This window comes from Cornus florida, unplaced genomic scaffold (genome assembly GCF_030987335.1).
Source record: "Cornus florida cultivar Cherokee Brave unplaced genomic scaffold, ASM3098733v1 CherokeeBrave_3.0.0_Hap2_Chr10, whole genome shotgun sequence".
Lineage (NCBI taxonomy): Eukaryota > Viridiplantae > Streptophyta > Magnoliopsida > Cornales > Cornaceae > Cornus > Cornus florida.
This window is the reverse complement of record NW_026775580.1, coordinates 71,648,286-71,665,430: the sequence shown is the minus strand read 5'-3', so window position 1 is coordinate 71,665,430 and position 17,145 is coordinate 71,648,286.

The window sequence follows — 17,145 nt, the reverse complement described above, 5'->3', positions numbered from 1 at the left end:
ATGTGGTGGCGGATGCACTTAGTTGTCAACCTGTTGCTAGCCTTTCTGCTTTATTCACTAGTGAGTGGAATGTGTTGAAGATGGTGGATGAGTTGTCGGATGTTTTCATGGCTTGCATGGTAGTTACACCTTCTATCATTCACAAGGTGTTGAAGGCACAGCTCACAGATCAGCAGTGCATTGACAAAGTTGCAGAGATAGCTTCCAGGGAGGTCCCATTTTACTATGTTGGGGCTGATGGAGGTTTAAGGTATAAGGGACGGTTAGTGGTACCTTTTACTGACGATTTGAGGAAGGATGTGATGACTGAGACTTATCATTCTGAGTTTTCTGTTTATCCAGGAGGAGACAAGATGTATCAGGATATGAAGTGGCAGTTTTGGTGGGCAGGTATGAAAAAGGACATTGCTATGTTTGTCTCTCGATGTAGTACTTGTTAGATGGTCAAGATTGATCATTAGAGGCCGACAGGAGCTCTACAGCCACTACCGATACCGGAGTGGAAATGGGAGAGCATTTCTATGGATTTTGTTGAGGGATTGCTGTGATACCCCTCGGATCCGAGACGCGGGTTGATCAGGCCCAGGCCCAAACCTGAGGGATAACAAACAATTAAGGTATTTTAAATCGAATACGGAATACAAAGTGAAATACGAAATAAAATAATAAGCTGAAAGAAACTAAAAGGAAATCCTTGAATCATAATTAATGAAATTCGATAATCCAAAACTCCATAAGTTTACAACTCGGGAATCCATCCATTGGACCCCTTATTAAAATTCTCAAACCAAAACTGAAATGATAGAAATAAAATCCACAACTATCATAGAGAAGATTCCTACATAATCGTAGGAATGAATATCTGTATCTGCTCTGCACGTCTAAGCTCTAACCCTGGAACTCATGAACACCTGAAAAAATAAAGGAGTGGGTCAGGCCCACATGCAAATCCTGATCTACTATAATTCAACAATAATCCGATACGCAGATACATCCTAGGAAGACTCAACAATAGCTAGAGTAGTCCATATATGTATATAGTACACACTATAGGACGCTCGCTAGTCCAGTAGGTCTGTCTTAGCCTGAATAGAAGGCAGCATGCAAATACGCACCCTAAGGTGGACATGAGTACCTAGACCTACCAGGGAACAACACCTATGTCCAGTTATCCATCCTAGGCAATATACGCGCCCTAACCATGGTCATGAGACTCAAGCTCATACCACGGCACCATATAATATATATATATAAAGTCCGTACTCCTCCTAATACAAAATACCATCCATCTGTGTAGTGGGCTGATATATGTATAACAAATCCATCTTGAAACCATAGTAGGTCATTCAATTCTCAATTGATATGACACAAGTAGGTGATGGACTTAACCTATATGATTAATCCATACCTTAATCCAAGTTAGGTAGAACTTAATGTTTGATCTAGTCCATACCTAATATGTCACCGTCCCATACCGGTATATACAATCCTCCAGTTAACGCAGTTGATAATATAGTAATTAAATAGTCATCAACTATACTTTAGAATATGCACAAAATAAATTTAATGCGTATACATCTAACAGACATTCAATATAGAGCCAAAAATCCAATTCCAGTAGTGTAAACTGCTATATTAAATTTAAGCATTTACATCCTCTAACATAGTCCAAGAATTGATACATTTAATAACAATTTAAGTACCAATTATATCCAACCTAAGTATAGTTAGGTTTAATTAAATCACCATACTTAAAACACTGTAAAACATGATTTATATATATCATTAAATTATATATTAAAACTTTGTAAAGTTCCGGAACATAACTAGCAAAACGGTGTGCAACGTATAGATTTATTCTGAGCTTTACACTGTCCAATCCCTATTCCATTTATGAACTATTGTTTCTCTTTGTTATTACAGGTCCACAACAATCCTATAAAACATTTAAAACAATTTAAACGAGGAGCTAACACTCTGTATAGTCCAAATAGTGCACAAAAAACCCAAACTGGGCGTTTAAAACCAAAACCCCAATTGAGCAACTAAGTTACAACTGAGCAGCCTAAGTTGCTAACTGAGGGGGCTGAATTGCTAACTGAGGGGGCTGAATTGCTAACTGAGGGGCCTCAGTTGCTAACTTAGGCGCCTCAATTAGTGCTGAGGTCTTCCTCTTCGTCTGTTCAGCCTCTGAAAACCCTAAAACTTTATTGTTAAGGCCCCTAAGCTTCAACCTAAGTCCCATACGTCCATACTAAATTATTTTAAGTGTTTTAGTAGGCAAAGATTCAAGTTAAATTACAAATCATACATAAAGATCTAAGAAAATAATGAAATCATACACAAGTATATATAACCATAAAACTCTCAATTTTAGTCCGTTAAGCATGCATGATTACTTCGTTTTATCATTTGTTAAACCCCTGGAGTCTAGCTAGGCATGCACAGAACACAGATTAAAGGGAAATAATAGAACAAAGACTTGCCTGTAGTTTCAGATTTTGAAACTGTAATCCACCGTTTCTAAAGTTTCCGACAACGTCCTAGACTATCGTTCCACTTCTCCGGTGCTCTTGGTTCAACCTAGAAGCACTCCACTCCTTCCACCTTAAGCCTCTCAGTAAATTACTCAAACTCCCTCTCTATTTCTCTGCCTTCACAACTCTCTGTATAACTCTGTTCTTACAGAAAATCTACATTTTGTTTTGTGTTGTTTTAAACCCTAAACCACCGTAACATACATATTTATAGACCTAACATTAAACCCTAATCCATATACAACTTGGCCCATTGAATAACCTAGGTTTAAAACAGTGTCGGTTATAAGAACTTACGTAAGTTTATAAGTACCAGAAATATAATAACAATGAATTAAATAAATAAATAAAAAACAACCATTAACAAATAATTAATAATTAACAATTAATCAAATAATTAAAATAAATAAATAATTAACAATTAAGCAAATAATTAACAAATAAATAATTAAATAAAATACATGCCATTTAATCAACACAATAAACAAGTAAATAATTAATCAAATAAAAAATAATTAAATCAAAAATTTAAATTTTAAATACCAGAAATATCCTTTTAAAATTAGGGGTATTACATTCTTCCCCCCTAACAAAAGGAATTTTGTCTTCGGAATTCGCTCTTACATTATTCCAATATTTCAGGAAACTGCGAATGAATGACATCCTCCCGTTCCCAAGTGGACTCAGCCTCATTGTGATGACTCCACTGAACACGTACCAAGGGAATAACCTTGTTACGAAGAATCTGATCCCGTCGGTCTACAATACGACACGCGGCTCCAAATAAGTTGGATCCGGCTACAATTCAATCTCCCCAACATCGATATGCTGATACCGATCCTCATCTCGCAGAAATTTTCGCAACATGGAAACATGGAACATATTATGGACACGATCCAAGTTATCCGGAAGTGCTAACCGATAAGCCACAGCTCCAACTCGATCTGTAATTATGAATGGACCGACAAACAACGGTGACAACTTCCCTTTCTTCACAAAGCGCATAACACTTTTTATAGGTGACACTTTAAGTAGAACCTGATCTCCAACCTTAAACTCCAAAGCACGAGTACGCTGATCAGCATAACTCTTCTACCTACTCTGAGCAGTACGCATGCAATCTTTAATAAGAGCTATCTTCTCAGAAGTATCCTTGATGAACTCAGGACCCAAGAATCGGCTTTCGCCAACCTCTATCCAACAAATAGGCGATCGACACGGTCGGCCGTATAACGCCTCAAATGGTGCCATCCCAATAGTCTTCTAGAAACTATTGTTATAGGCAAACTCCACAAGCGGTAAATACTCCTCCCAATGGCCCTTGAAATCAAGAACACACGATCGAAGCAGATCCTCCATAATCTAATTCACCCGCTCAGTCTGTCCATCAGTCTGAGGATGATAAGCAGTACTAAGGTACAACTCTGTGCCCAAGGCCTGCTGAAAACTCTTCCAGAATCCAAACACAAAGCTCAAATCCCGGTCCGATATAATAGACAACGGAATACCATGTAGCTTTACAATCTCTGCAAAGTAAAGCCTTGCCAACTGCTCCGAAGTGAAGTCCGTGTGAATGGGTAGGAAATGAGCTGATTTGGTCAACCTATCCACGATGACCTAAATGGAATTGTGACCCTTGAAAGAAATGGGCAATCCTCCACAAAGTCTATAGAGATGCTCTCCCATTTCCACTCCGGTATCGGTAGTGGTTGTAGAGCTCCTGGCGGCCTCTGATGATCAATCTTAACCATCTGACAAGTACAACATTGAGAAACAAACAGAACAATGTCCCTTTTTATGCGCTTCATATCCTGATACATTTTGTCTCCTCCTGGATGAACAGAGAACTCAGAGTGGTGAGTCTCAGTCATCATATCCTTCCTCAAATCATTAGCAGAAGGTACCACCAAACGTCTTTTGTACCTCAAACCTCCGTCAGTCCCAACATGATAAAATGGAACCTCCCTAGAAGCTATCTCTGCAACTTTGTCGATACACTGCTGATCGGTGAGTTGTGCTTGTAAAACCTTGCAAATAATGGAAGGTGTAACCCCCATGCAAGCCATAAAAGTGTCCGACAACTCATCTACATTCTTCAAAGCATTCCACTCAGTGGTGAATAAGGCAGAAAGACTACCAACAGGTCGGCGACTGAGTGCATCCGCCACCACATTCGCTTTCCCTAGATGATACTGTATCGAGAAGTAGTAGTCTTTCACGAATTCCAACCACCTGCGCTGTCTCATATTCAGCTCCCGCTGAGTGAACAAATACTGCAAACTCTTGTGATCGCTAAATAATCTGAAGGACTCACCCAACAGATAATGCCTCCATATACGTAAAGCAAAGACTACAGCTGCCAACTCCAAATCATGTGTTGGATAACTAAGCTCATGAGGCTTAAGCTTCCGAGATCCATAAGAAATTGGTCACAACTCCTGCATCAAAACACATCCAAGAATTTCAACGAAGCATCCGTGTAAACAAGATATTCGATCTCGCTCTGAGGAGTAGCCATAACCGGTGCAGAAGTCTACTTCCTTTTGAGCTCATCAAAAGCTCACTGACAGTGCTCATCCCACATGAACTGTACACCCTTCTTGGTCAGATGAGTGAGTGGCCCCACAATCTTAGAGAACCCCTGAATAAACCTCCGATAGTATCCTGCCAATCCGAGAAAACTCCAAATCTCGGTAGGTGAAGTAGGCTGTCCCCACTCAACCACAGCTGAAACCTTGGCTGGATCTATTACTATCCCCTTTTCTGACACTACGTGACCTAGAAACTTCACTTCCCGCTGCCAAAATTCACACTTCTCAAATTTGGCATACAGCTGGTGCTCACGAAGCATCTGCAACACTATCCGTAGATGCCTAGCATGATCGTCCTTCGACCGAGAATAGATCAAGGTGTCATCAATAAAGACAATAACAAACTGATCCAAATAAGCCTGGAAGACTCTGTTTATTAAGTTCATGAACACTGCTGGTACGTTAGTCGTCCCAAACGGCATGATATGAAACTCATAAGAACTATATCTCGTGAGAAACGCTGTCTTAGGAACATCCTGCTCCCTAACCCTCAGCTGATGATACCCAGAACGCAGATCAATCTTGGAGAAGTAGGTGGCTCCCCGTAACTGATCAAACAAATCATCGATCCTTGGTAGGGGATACTTGTTACGAATAGTAATCTTGTTCAATTCCTTATAATCAATACACAGGTGAAGCGAACCATCCTTCTTCTTCACAAATAGAACTGGTGCTCCCCAGGGTGACGTACTCCTATGAATAAAACCATGGCTGAGTAACTGCTGAATTTGATCCCTCAGCTCTCTCATCTCCACTGGCGCTATCCTATACGGTGCCCTAGCAATAGGCGTAGTGCCTGGAGCCAAGTCAATAACAAAGTCGATCTCGCGACTAGGTGGCAACCCTGGAATCTCCTGAAATACATCCGGGAAATCCTGTACAATCGGTATGTTATCTAATGATACAGTAGTCCCCTCCTCCGTTTCCTCCTCCGTTTCCTCCTCCATATGGAACAAATAGGTGTTAGTGACTCCGCTAGTACGTGACATAGCGACGACATACATTTCCTGACCAGGTATGGTAAACACAATAGACCTATCAAAACAATTAACTTGGGTATGGTAGTGAGATAACTAATCCATCCCAAGTATTACATCATAAGTGTGCATATCCAGGACCAATAGGTTGGCTAGAAATCTGAGTCTGCCAATATCTAGTGTCACAGGCCCATCACTTTCATGTATAATAGCTGTATCGTCCAATGGTGTAGAAATACCCTGAGGTCTAGTGCATACCCTCATCCTCATCCCAGATAAAACAACAAAAGTTCTAGCTACAAATGAGTGTGTAGCACCCGTATTAAATAAAGCACGTCCTTGAAAACCATGTATAGGAAACTTACCCTCAACAGCTTGAGGTGCCTGCATATCCCGTGGTTTAGGGTTATACACCCTGCCATAATGAAACTGTTGCGGTGCCTATCCCTGAGGCTGCGGCGGTGCTGGTAAAGCTGGATAAGTCTGTCCCTGAATTCGTGGAACCTGTGGAGCTGGTAAAGGTACTGGGGCCCTCTGTCCCTACTGCACATGCTGTCCCTGTCTCTGTCTGGCTGTAGGACACTGTCTGGAAGTGTGACCATACTCTCCATAAGTGTAACAACTACCCTGGAAAGTACCAAATGGCCTCCTCCGTGGATTAGCCTGTGGCGGACCCTGTCCTGCCTATGGTCCCCTATTCTGTTGTCGCTGAATAGGTGCCACATCCCTGGGAGCATCCGAACCACCCTTGTGCTTTTTCCAAGGCTGCTTGTGATACCCCTCGGATCCGAGACACGGGTTGATCAGGCCCAAGCCCAAATCCGAGGGATATCAGACAATTAATATTTTAAAAATGAACATGGAATACAAAGTGATTAAAGAAATAATATAATGAGTGGAAAGAAACTAAAATAAATCCTCAAATATAAATATTTAAATCTTGACAATCCAAACTCCATAAGTTTACAACTCGGGAATCCATCTCTAGTGGACCCCTAATAAAATCCCAAAATGCATGGAAGTAAATCTAAAGATAAAATCCAAATCTAATATCTAGAAAGAAGTCCTACGTTGTCGGTAGAATAGAAGTCTGTATCTGCTCTACACGAACAAACTCTAACCCTGGAACTGACGAGTACCTGAAAAATATAAGGGTGGGTCAGGCCCACATGCAAGTCCTGATCTACTACAATCCAAACAGGAATCCGATACGCAGATACATACTAGAAAGACTCAATAATATCTAGAGTAGTCCATATATGTATAAGTACACACTATAGGACGCTCACTAGTCCAAAAAGGTCTGTCTCAGCCTGAATAGAGATACCATGCAAATCGCACATACTGTGGTCATGTGTATCTAGACCTACCAGGGAACAACACCTCTGTCCAGCTATCCATCCTAGGCAATATACGTACCCTAACCCTGGTCCTGAGACTCAAGCTCATACCATGGCACATATAATAAGTATATAAAGTCCGTGTCCTCCTTTTACAAAATATCAACCATCTGAAAAATGGTTTGATAAATGTAAAGCAAATCCATCCTGACCATATTAAGTCATTCAATTATTTGATTGATATGACACAAGTAGGTGATGGACTTAACTCATAGGGTTAATCCATACCTTAATCCAAATTAGGTAGGATTTAGTGTTTGACTAATCCATACCTAGTATGTCACCGTCCCATACCGGTACATACAAATTCTCCATATAGCATAGTTATTAAAACAACATTTTATAATCAACAACCATCCTCCAGTATATGCATTGGTATAAATTCATACATATATCAATATTAGGTATTCACTACAGAACCTAAATATCATGCTCCAATCATTTAAATAGCTAGAATAAGACATAGCATTTGAATCCTCCAAAACAGCCAATAAATTGATACAAATTAAACAAATTAAATGTCAATTTAAATCCAACCAAGTATAGATAAATATAATTAATTTACCATACTTATAACACCGTAACAATATAGGGTTATATATAATTGAATTATATATAAAAACTTTGCCAAGTTCCAGTTATATAAACCTAGCAAAAACAGTGCAACGTATAGCCATTATTTGAGTTGTTCATTGCTCCTACCCTTAAACCATTATTGTATTAAATGTTTTAAACATTTAGTTAAGTCCCTAACATTTAATTACATCTCACAGTAGCTTTTAAACGGCTTCAGAAAACACTGCACAGCCAAACAACCCCTTAAAACCAACTCTGTGCGCAATAAAAGAGAGCAGGCTCAAATTAAACATTGACCCTGCTCAATTTTCCACTTGGAGCCGGCTCCATTAGCATTGAGCTGGCTCCAAACAAAGATAGAGCCGGCTCCTTTGCCTTTGAGCCGGCTCTAAGGCTTTTTAGAGCCTGCTCAATCCCCTTCAGTAGCCTTTTGCCCGTTCTAGCTTCATCTTCTCCAGCTCCGGTGATTACAGAGCCTCTGAGGTGTTTCTAAAACTTTGTTCTAAGTTCAAGCTCAGTCCTAGGCACATATTAAACCACTGATATTCAACTAAAACATGCATGGAACACAAGCTTTAAAGCTACGATTACAAAACCTCTGTTGTCCAATTTTAAGCAAGTTCCAACAGAAATTTATTTCAGTTTAATTTAGTGCAACTAAATCATGTTCTAAGAATTTGTTCTAGAGTTCAAACTCAATCCCAGATTAGTTACAAGGCATCAAGTCGCATCCCTAATCTCAACCATCAAAGATTAATCGTAACCCATAGAAGGAAACAAAAACAGAATAGTAAGATCATGCAAAACAATTAATTCACGAGATTAAACATAAATTCCTATTTACACAAAACATGTTATTATGTTTATTTACAACCGTTTTAGCATTTATTAAATCCCTGGAGTCCAACTAGTCATGCACAGAACACGAATTAACGGGAGAGAGAAGAACAGAACTTGCCTTGAGACTTTGGTTTAAAAACCCCCAACTGTTGTCTCTATCTTCTTTGGCTACCTTGATTGTATCAAACAACCTCTGCTGCTCCTAATTCAGTCCCGAACTCCTCCTTGAATCACTCAAGTTCACTGTGTATTTCCTCTCAATCTTTCTCTCTGTTTTCTCTCTATCACACTGTATACGTGATTATGGTGAATATGGTTTTTATATGTAACCCTAAATCAACGTATAAACAATATATATATAAACTCTACAGAAACCCTAAGTCCATACAGATATCACTCGGCCCATAGGTAATCCTAGGTTATAACAATGTCGGCTATGATAAAACCTAAAGCTCTAAGTTACAATTAATGCATTTAAAACACATTAAACCAATTAACATAAATAAATAAATAAACAAATAAAACAATTAAATTAAAACTAAAAATAAAACATTTAATTCAAATAAAATCAACTAATAACAATTAAATTAAACAATATCAAGTAGTTCAAATAAATTCAGATAAAATCAAATAATACACCAATTAATGAAAATACACACTTAAACAAATTTAAAAATGCAATAAAATAATTAATAAAAATATCAGAATTATCCTTTTGAATTTAGGGGTATTACACTGCTGTCTCTGGAATTTGCCCTTATCATTCTGTCGATGTCCATTCCCATTCCCCTTCTCAGCTGACTGGTTAGCAGAGTCTCTGTCACCCCGCTTCTCACCCTTGGCCTGTCTGATATCCACGGTCAACTGGTACTGCTGTAGAGTGGCATCTACCACCTGAGCATAGGTAGTATAGGCTGGACTACCTGTAATAGCTCTCTTGATAGACCACATCAATCCATTGACGAAACTGTTGCACTTCTTCTCCTCTGTATCCACCTCCTCCGGTGCAAAGAGAGACAAACGTGTAAACTGCTGCTCATACTCTGCCACTGTCATGTTTCCTTGTTACAGATTGAGAAACTCAGTCTTCATGGCTGCCCTGACTGCATAAGGGAAATACTTTTCTTCAAAGCGTGCACTGAACTCATCATAAGTCAAAGCATCATCTCCTCTATGGTGGTAACTGACTTCTACTACTGTAGTGCATCCCCAACTAGCTTGAAGGTAGCAAGCATCTGCTTCTACACCTCTGTGCACTGAACCAAGCGAAGATGTCGCTCGATGTCCTGTTTTCATTAGTGAGCTGCTTTCGCATCGGTGGAGCCTATGAACTCAGGTGGGCTCCCCTTTGTGAAAGAACTCCTAGCCTTTTCCCAAGTATCAGTCTGAACAACCGGTGCTGGTACCGGTGCTGGTAATGGTGGTGGTTGTACCTGAGGCTGATTCCGAAGTGCAGCCGTTACCCCTGCTTCTATAGCCCGAGCAATAAGGTTATTGAGGTGAGAAGGAAACTCTGGACCTCCTTCATGATCTCGAGTCTGCTGAACTTCCTCCTGCTCCTCATAGAATTAACCTTCATCCTCCTGACGCTGCCTATGGGCCGCTTCCCTTCGTTGTCGATTGTTCCATCTGGTTCTTGCGTTAGCCATTTTGTCAACACAGAAAGATAGACATCAGCACGACTAACCGAACCATAAAGAATACAATGAATCTTAATACTTAAGCTCTAATCAAGAGAAAACGCTACGCGAAAGTCTGATACGATAGAATCCTAGAGACATTTGAACCTGGAGTGCTCTGATACCAACTGTGATAACCCTCGGATCCGAGACGCGGGTTGATCAGGCGCAGGCCCAAACCCAAGGGATAACAAACAATTAAGGTAATTTAAATCGAACACGGAATACAAAGTGAAATACGAAATAAAATAATAAGCTGAAAGAAACTAAAAGGAAATCCTTGAATCATAATTAATGAAATCCGATAATCCAAAACTCCATAAGTTTACAACTCGGGAATCCATCCATTGGACCCCTTATTAAAATTCTCAAACCAAACTGAAATAATAGAAATAAAATCTACAACTATCATAGAGAAGATTCCTACATAATCGGAGGAATGAATATCTGTATCTACTCTACACGTTAAAGCTCTAACCCTGAACTGATAAACACCTAAAAAATAAAGGAGTGGGTCAGGCCCACATGCAAGTCTTGATCTACTACAATCCAACAGTAATCCGATACGCAGATACATCCTAGGAAGACTCAACAATAGCTAGAGTAGTCCATATATGTATTTAGTACACACTATAGGACACTCGCTAGTCCAGTAGGTCTGTCTCAGCCTGAATAGAAGGCAACATGCAAATACGCACCCTAAGGTTGGCATGAGTACCTAGACCTACCAGGGAACAACACCTATGTCTAGTTATCCATCCTAGGCAATATACGTGCCCTAACCATGGTCATGAGACTCAAGTTCATACCACGGCACCATATAATATATATATAAAGTCCGTACTCCTCCTAATACAAAATACCATCCATCTGTCGTGGGCTGATATATGTATAACAAATCCATCTTGAAACCATAGTAGGTCATTCAATTCTCAATTGATATGACACAAGTAGGTGATGGACTTAACCTATATGATTAATCCATACCTTAATCCAAGTTAGGTAGAACTTAGTGTTTGAACTAGTCCATACCTAGTATGTCACCGTCCCATACCGGTACATACAATCCTCCAGTTAACGCAGTTGATAATATAGTAATTAAATAGTCATCAACTATACTTCAGAATATGCACAAAATAAATTTAATGCGTATACATCTAACAGACATTCAATATAGAGCCAAAAATTCAATTCCAGTAGTGTAAACTGCTATATTAAATTTAAGCATTTACATCCTCCAACATAGTCCATGAATACATTTAATAACAATTTAAGTACCAATTATATCCAACCGAAGTATAGTTAGGTTTAATTAAATCACCATACTTAAAACACTATAAAACATGATTTATATATATCATTAAATCATATATTAAAACTTTGCAAAGTTCCGGAACATAACTAGCAAAACGGTGTGCAACGTATAGATTTATTATGAGCTTTACACTGTCCAATCCCTATTCCATTTATGAACTATTGTTTCTCTTTGTTATTACAGGTCCATAACAATCCTATAAAACATTTAAAACAATTTAAACGAGGAGCTAACACTCTGTATAGTCCAAACAGTGCACCAAAAACCCAAACTAGGCGTTTAAAACCAAAACCCCAACTGATCAAGCTAAGTTACAACTGAGCAGCCTAAGTTGTTAACTTAGGGGGTTGAATTGCTAACTGAGGGGCCTCAGTTGCTAACTTAGGCGCCTCAATTAGTGCTGAGGTCTTCTTCTTAGTCCGTTCAGCCTCTGAAAACCCTTAAACTTCATTGTTAAGGCCCCTATGCTTCAACCTAAGTCCCATACGTCCATACTAAATTATTTTAAGTGTTTTAGTAGGCAAAGATTCAAGTTAAATTACAAATCATACATAAAGATCTAAGAAAATAATGAAATCATACACAAGTATATATAACCATAAAACTCTCAGTTTTAGTCAGTTAAGCATGCATGATTACTTCATTTTATCATTTGTTAAACCCCTAGAGTCTAGCTAGGCATGCACAGAACACAGATTAAAGGGAAAGAATAGAACAAAGACTTGCCTGTAGTTTCAGATTTTGAAACTGTAATCCACCATTTCTAAAGTTTCTGACAACGTCCTAGACTATCGTTCCACTTCTCCGGTGCTCTTGGTTCAACCTAGAAGCACTCCACTCTTTCCACCTTAAGCCTCTCTGTAAATTACTGGAACTCCCTCTCTGTTTCTCTGCCCTCACAACTCTCTGTATGACTCTGTTCTTACAGAAAATCTACGTTTTGTTTTGTGGTGTTTTAAGCCCTAAGCCACAGTAACATACATATTTATAGACCTAACATTAAACCCTAATCCATATACAACTCGGCCCATTGAACAACCTAGGTTTAAAACAATGTCGGCTATAAGAACTTACGTAAGTTTATAAGTACCAGAAATATAATAACAATGAATTAAATAAATAAATAAAAAACAAGCATTAACAAATAATTAATAATTAACAATTAATCAAATAATTAAAATAAATAAATAATTAACAATTAAGCAAATAATTAACAAATAAATAATTAAACAAAATACATGCCATTTAATTAACACAATAAACAAGTAAACAATTAATCAAATAAAAAATTTAAATTTTAAATACCAGAAATATCCTTTTAAAATTAGGGGTATTACAATTGCCAAATTCCTTTAAGGATCACAATTCCATTTGGGTCATCGTGGATAGATTGACTAAATCAGCTCATTTCTTGCCTATTCGCACTGACTTCACTTCACAGCAGTTGACGAGACTTTACATTTCAGAGATTGTGAAGTTGCATGGCATTCTATTGTCTATTATATCAGACAGGGATTCGAGCTTTGTGTCAGGATTTTGGAAGAGTTTTCAATAGGTTTTGGGTACAGAGTTGCATCTTAGCACAACTTATCATCCTCAGACTGATGGACAGACTGAGAGAGTTAATCAGATTATAGAGTACATGTTTTGGTCGTGTGTTCTTGATTTCAAGGGCCACTGGGAGGATTATTTGCCACTTGTGGAATTTAAATATAACAATAGTTTCTAGAAGACTATTGGTATAGCACCATTTGAGGCATTATATGGCCGACTGTGTCGATCGCCTGTTTGTTGGATGGGGGTTGGTGAGAGTAGATTTTTGGGTCCTGAGTTCATTAAGAATACTTCTGAAAAGATTACTTTTATTAGGGATTGCATGCGCACTGCTCAAAGTCGGCAGAAGAGTACGCAGATCGTCGTACTAGTGCATTGGAGTTTCAGATTGGGGATCAGGTTTTACTCAAGGTATCTCCTATGAAAGGAGTAATGCGCTATGGGAAAAAAAGGAATTTGTCACGGCGGTTTGTCGGTCCTTTCATGATTACGGATCGAGTTGGCGCTTTAGCTTATCAGTTGGCACTTTCGGATAATTTGGATCGCGTACACAATGTGTTCCATGTTTCCATATTGCGAAAATTTCTGTGAGATGCAGATTGATATCAACATATCGATGTTGGGGAGATTGAGTTGTAGCCGGATGTAACATATTTGGAGCCACCGTGTCGTATTGTTGACTGTCGGGATCAAATCCTTCGTAATAAGGTTATTCCTTTGGTGCGTGTTCAGTGGAGTCATCATAATGAGGCTGAGTCTACTTGTGAATGGGAGGATGTCATTCGCTCGCAGTTTCCTGAAATATTGGAAGACGGTAAGAGCGAACTCCGAGGACGGAATTCCTTTTGTTAGGGGGGAAGAATGTAATATCCCTAATTTTAAAAGGATAGTACTGGTATTTTAATTAATGATTTTGTTGCATTTTAGTTATTTAATTGTTTATTTGGCTATTTATGTGAATTAATTGATACATTGTTTTATTTAAATGTATTTATTTTATTAAATTGTATTTATTTGAATTAATTAATGAATTATTTTGTTTTGTTGTATGTTGATTTTCTTTAATTAAATTAATTGTAATTATATTATGGTTTTCCTTAATTGAAGTAATTGGTTAGTAATGTAAATACGTGAATTGGGTTGCAGTAGGGTATAGTTAATGTTTAACCTAGGTATTATTTTCTTTTAGGATTCACGTTGTGGCCGACTAGAATTTAATTTAGGGTTGGCCGTTTCTAATTCTAAGTGGACTAGGGTTTTCAGAAACGGCTATATATATATGATGTTTGTGTAGGGTTTCCGACATAAACCACGAACAGAGAGTATTGAGAGGCAGAAAGGGAAATTTGAGAGATAGACAGAGAGGTTCAAGGAGGACGGGATGGAGTGCTTCTGGGTTGAACCAAGAGCATTAAAGGAGTGGAACGGCAGTCTAGGAAGTGGTCGGAAAGCTCAGAGACAGAGGTTTAAGATTTCTAAACTGAAATCAAAGGCAAGTCTCTATTCTGTCTCTTTCCCTTAAACCTGTGTTCTGTGCATGCCTAGGTAGACTCCACGAGTTTAATTAATGCTAAAATATATCTTTGATGTATGTGTAAAGTGTAATTTGCTTCGTTGTATTAAACTATTTTGAAAATTCTTAAACCGTTTAATTGTATCCTTCTGTATATGTTATTTAAGCCTTGTTTAATTGAGATTGTTGATGCATGTGGATGTCTTTAAAATAATCTGGGATACTGAATGAACACTGGAACAAGTATTAAAAGAATTACAGTGGGTTTAGGTATCGCCGGAGGCGAGGAAGACGAAGCAGAAATCGCCGAACGGCTTCACAGAGTGAGAGAGAGGGCTCCCAAAAGGAGGGAGCCAGCTCCTTCATCAATGAAGCCAGCTCCAAGGAGTATAGAGCTGGCTCCTAGCTGCATAGAGCAGGCTCCCATGCCATAGGAGCAGGCTCTCATTTTGTGAGAGCCTACTCTCCCCCAGAATTGCATACGGTTGGGTTTTAAGGCGTTGTTTGGACTGTGCAGGGTGTTTCAACTTCATTTAAACTATTTTAAATGATGTATATGATTCTCATAGACCTGTAAAATATAGGGAAACAATAATTCATAAATGGATTAAGGGATGAACAGTGTAAAATTAGGGAAAAATCCTACATGTTGCACTTTGGTTGTTAATCAGCTTACACATTGGAACTTGGAGATTCGTTTATATGTGATTCAATATTGATTAATCATATTTAAACAGAGTTTCAAGTATATTGAATTACTTGAAATTAACTATGCTTGGTTTGGATTAAATCGGTATTTAATTTGCGATTAATTGCATTAATTATGGTACTGTTTGGGGGATTAAATGCTTAGACTTATTTAATCCATCTAAAGGACTGCAAAAGGATTTTTGAATCTTATGTTGGATGCATAATTTAGTTATACATATGTTATGCTAATTTTGGAGTATGATTGATGAGTTATTTATTCCTGCTTTGTTAATTATACGAATTTGTGTTTTGTATGCACCGGTATGGGATGGTGGCATACTAGGGATGGATTAGTTAAAAATACTAAGTCCTACTTATTTGGAAATAAGTTGGATTAACTATAAAAGTTAAGTCCTACTTATATATGTGTATATGCACCGATATGGGATGGTGGCATATTAGGGATGGCTTAGTTCAAAACTTTAAGACCTACCTATTCTAGGGACGGATTAGTTTAAATACTAAGTCCTACCTAATCTGGATTGAGGTATGGATTAACCATAAAGGTTAGGTCCAACTCATGCTTGTGTCATATCTATAAAATAATTGAATGACTTACTTTGGTTTCTGGATGGATTGTTATACATTTATCAGGTCACTATACCAGATGGATGATATTTTGTATTAGGAGTATACGAACGTTATATATTTATGTTATGGTGCCATGGTATGAGCTTGAGAAAGTAACAATAATAATAAAAGATTCTGAGGGTGCTGGACCTCTATCACAGCATGCCCCTTTGTTTATTTATAGAAATTATTCATAAAACAAATACCTATAAAAATGCATCCTAATTACTTTACAACTCTATCACATAACTAAAAGTAATTTCAAACTATATTAATCCTATAGATAAACATAATTATGCAACTAATGCTAAACAAAAGATAAGTCCTAAAACAATGATCTTTATCCATTATTTATTCAAAATGTATTCTTCCCATCTTTTCATGCAACTGGAATTCTATGTTGAAAAATACAACTCCATCCAGCCAAAATATATCCACATCATCGCCCATATACAAAACTGAACCTTCCATTACAGCCCAAGCTATCACCATGTCATTGCATTTCAAGCCCACTTATAGTCCAAGCCCAATTACCAAAATTGGTGTCAACAATGCCCCCCAATTTTGGTAGCCGTTTGAACACTTCAGCTTCCAAAATTCAAATAACACCCATTGTACTGTAATCATGCTCATACCATATAATCACCCAACTAATATCATCATGGCTTCAGTTTCCAAAATATACCAATTACATTACCCATCTAATCCATCATCTATGCTGCCATAATCGCTTCCTCTTCCACTAAAACATGCCTCATATTCACAAAACCCATTTGAACTCTGTATCAGATTCCCCTCACAACAATCTTTCATCTCCATCAAAATCAAAACTCCTTTTTTCCT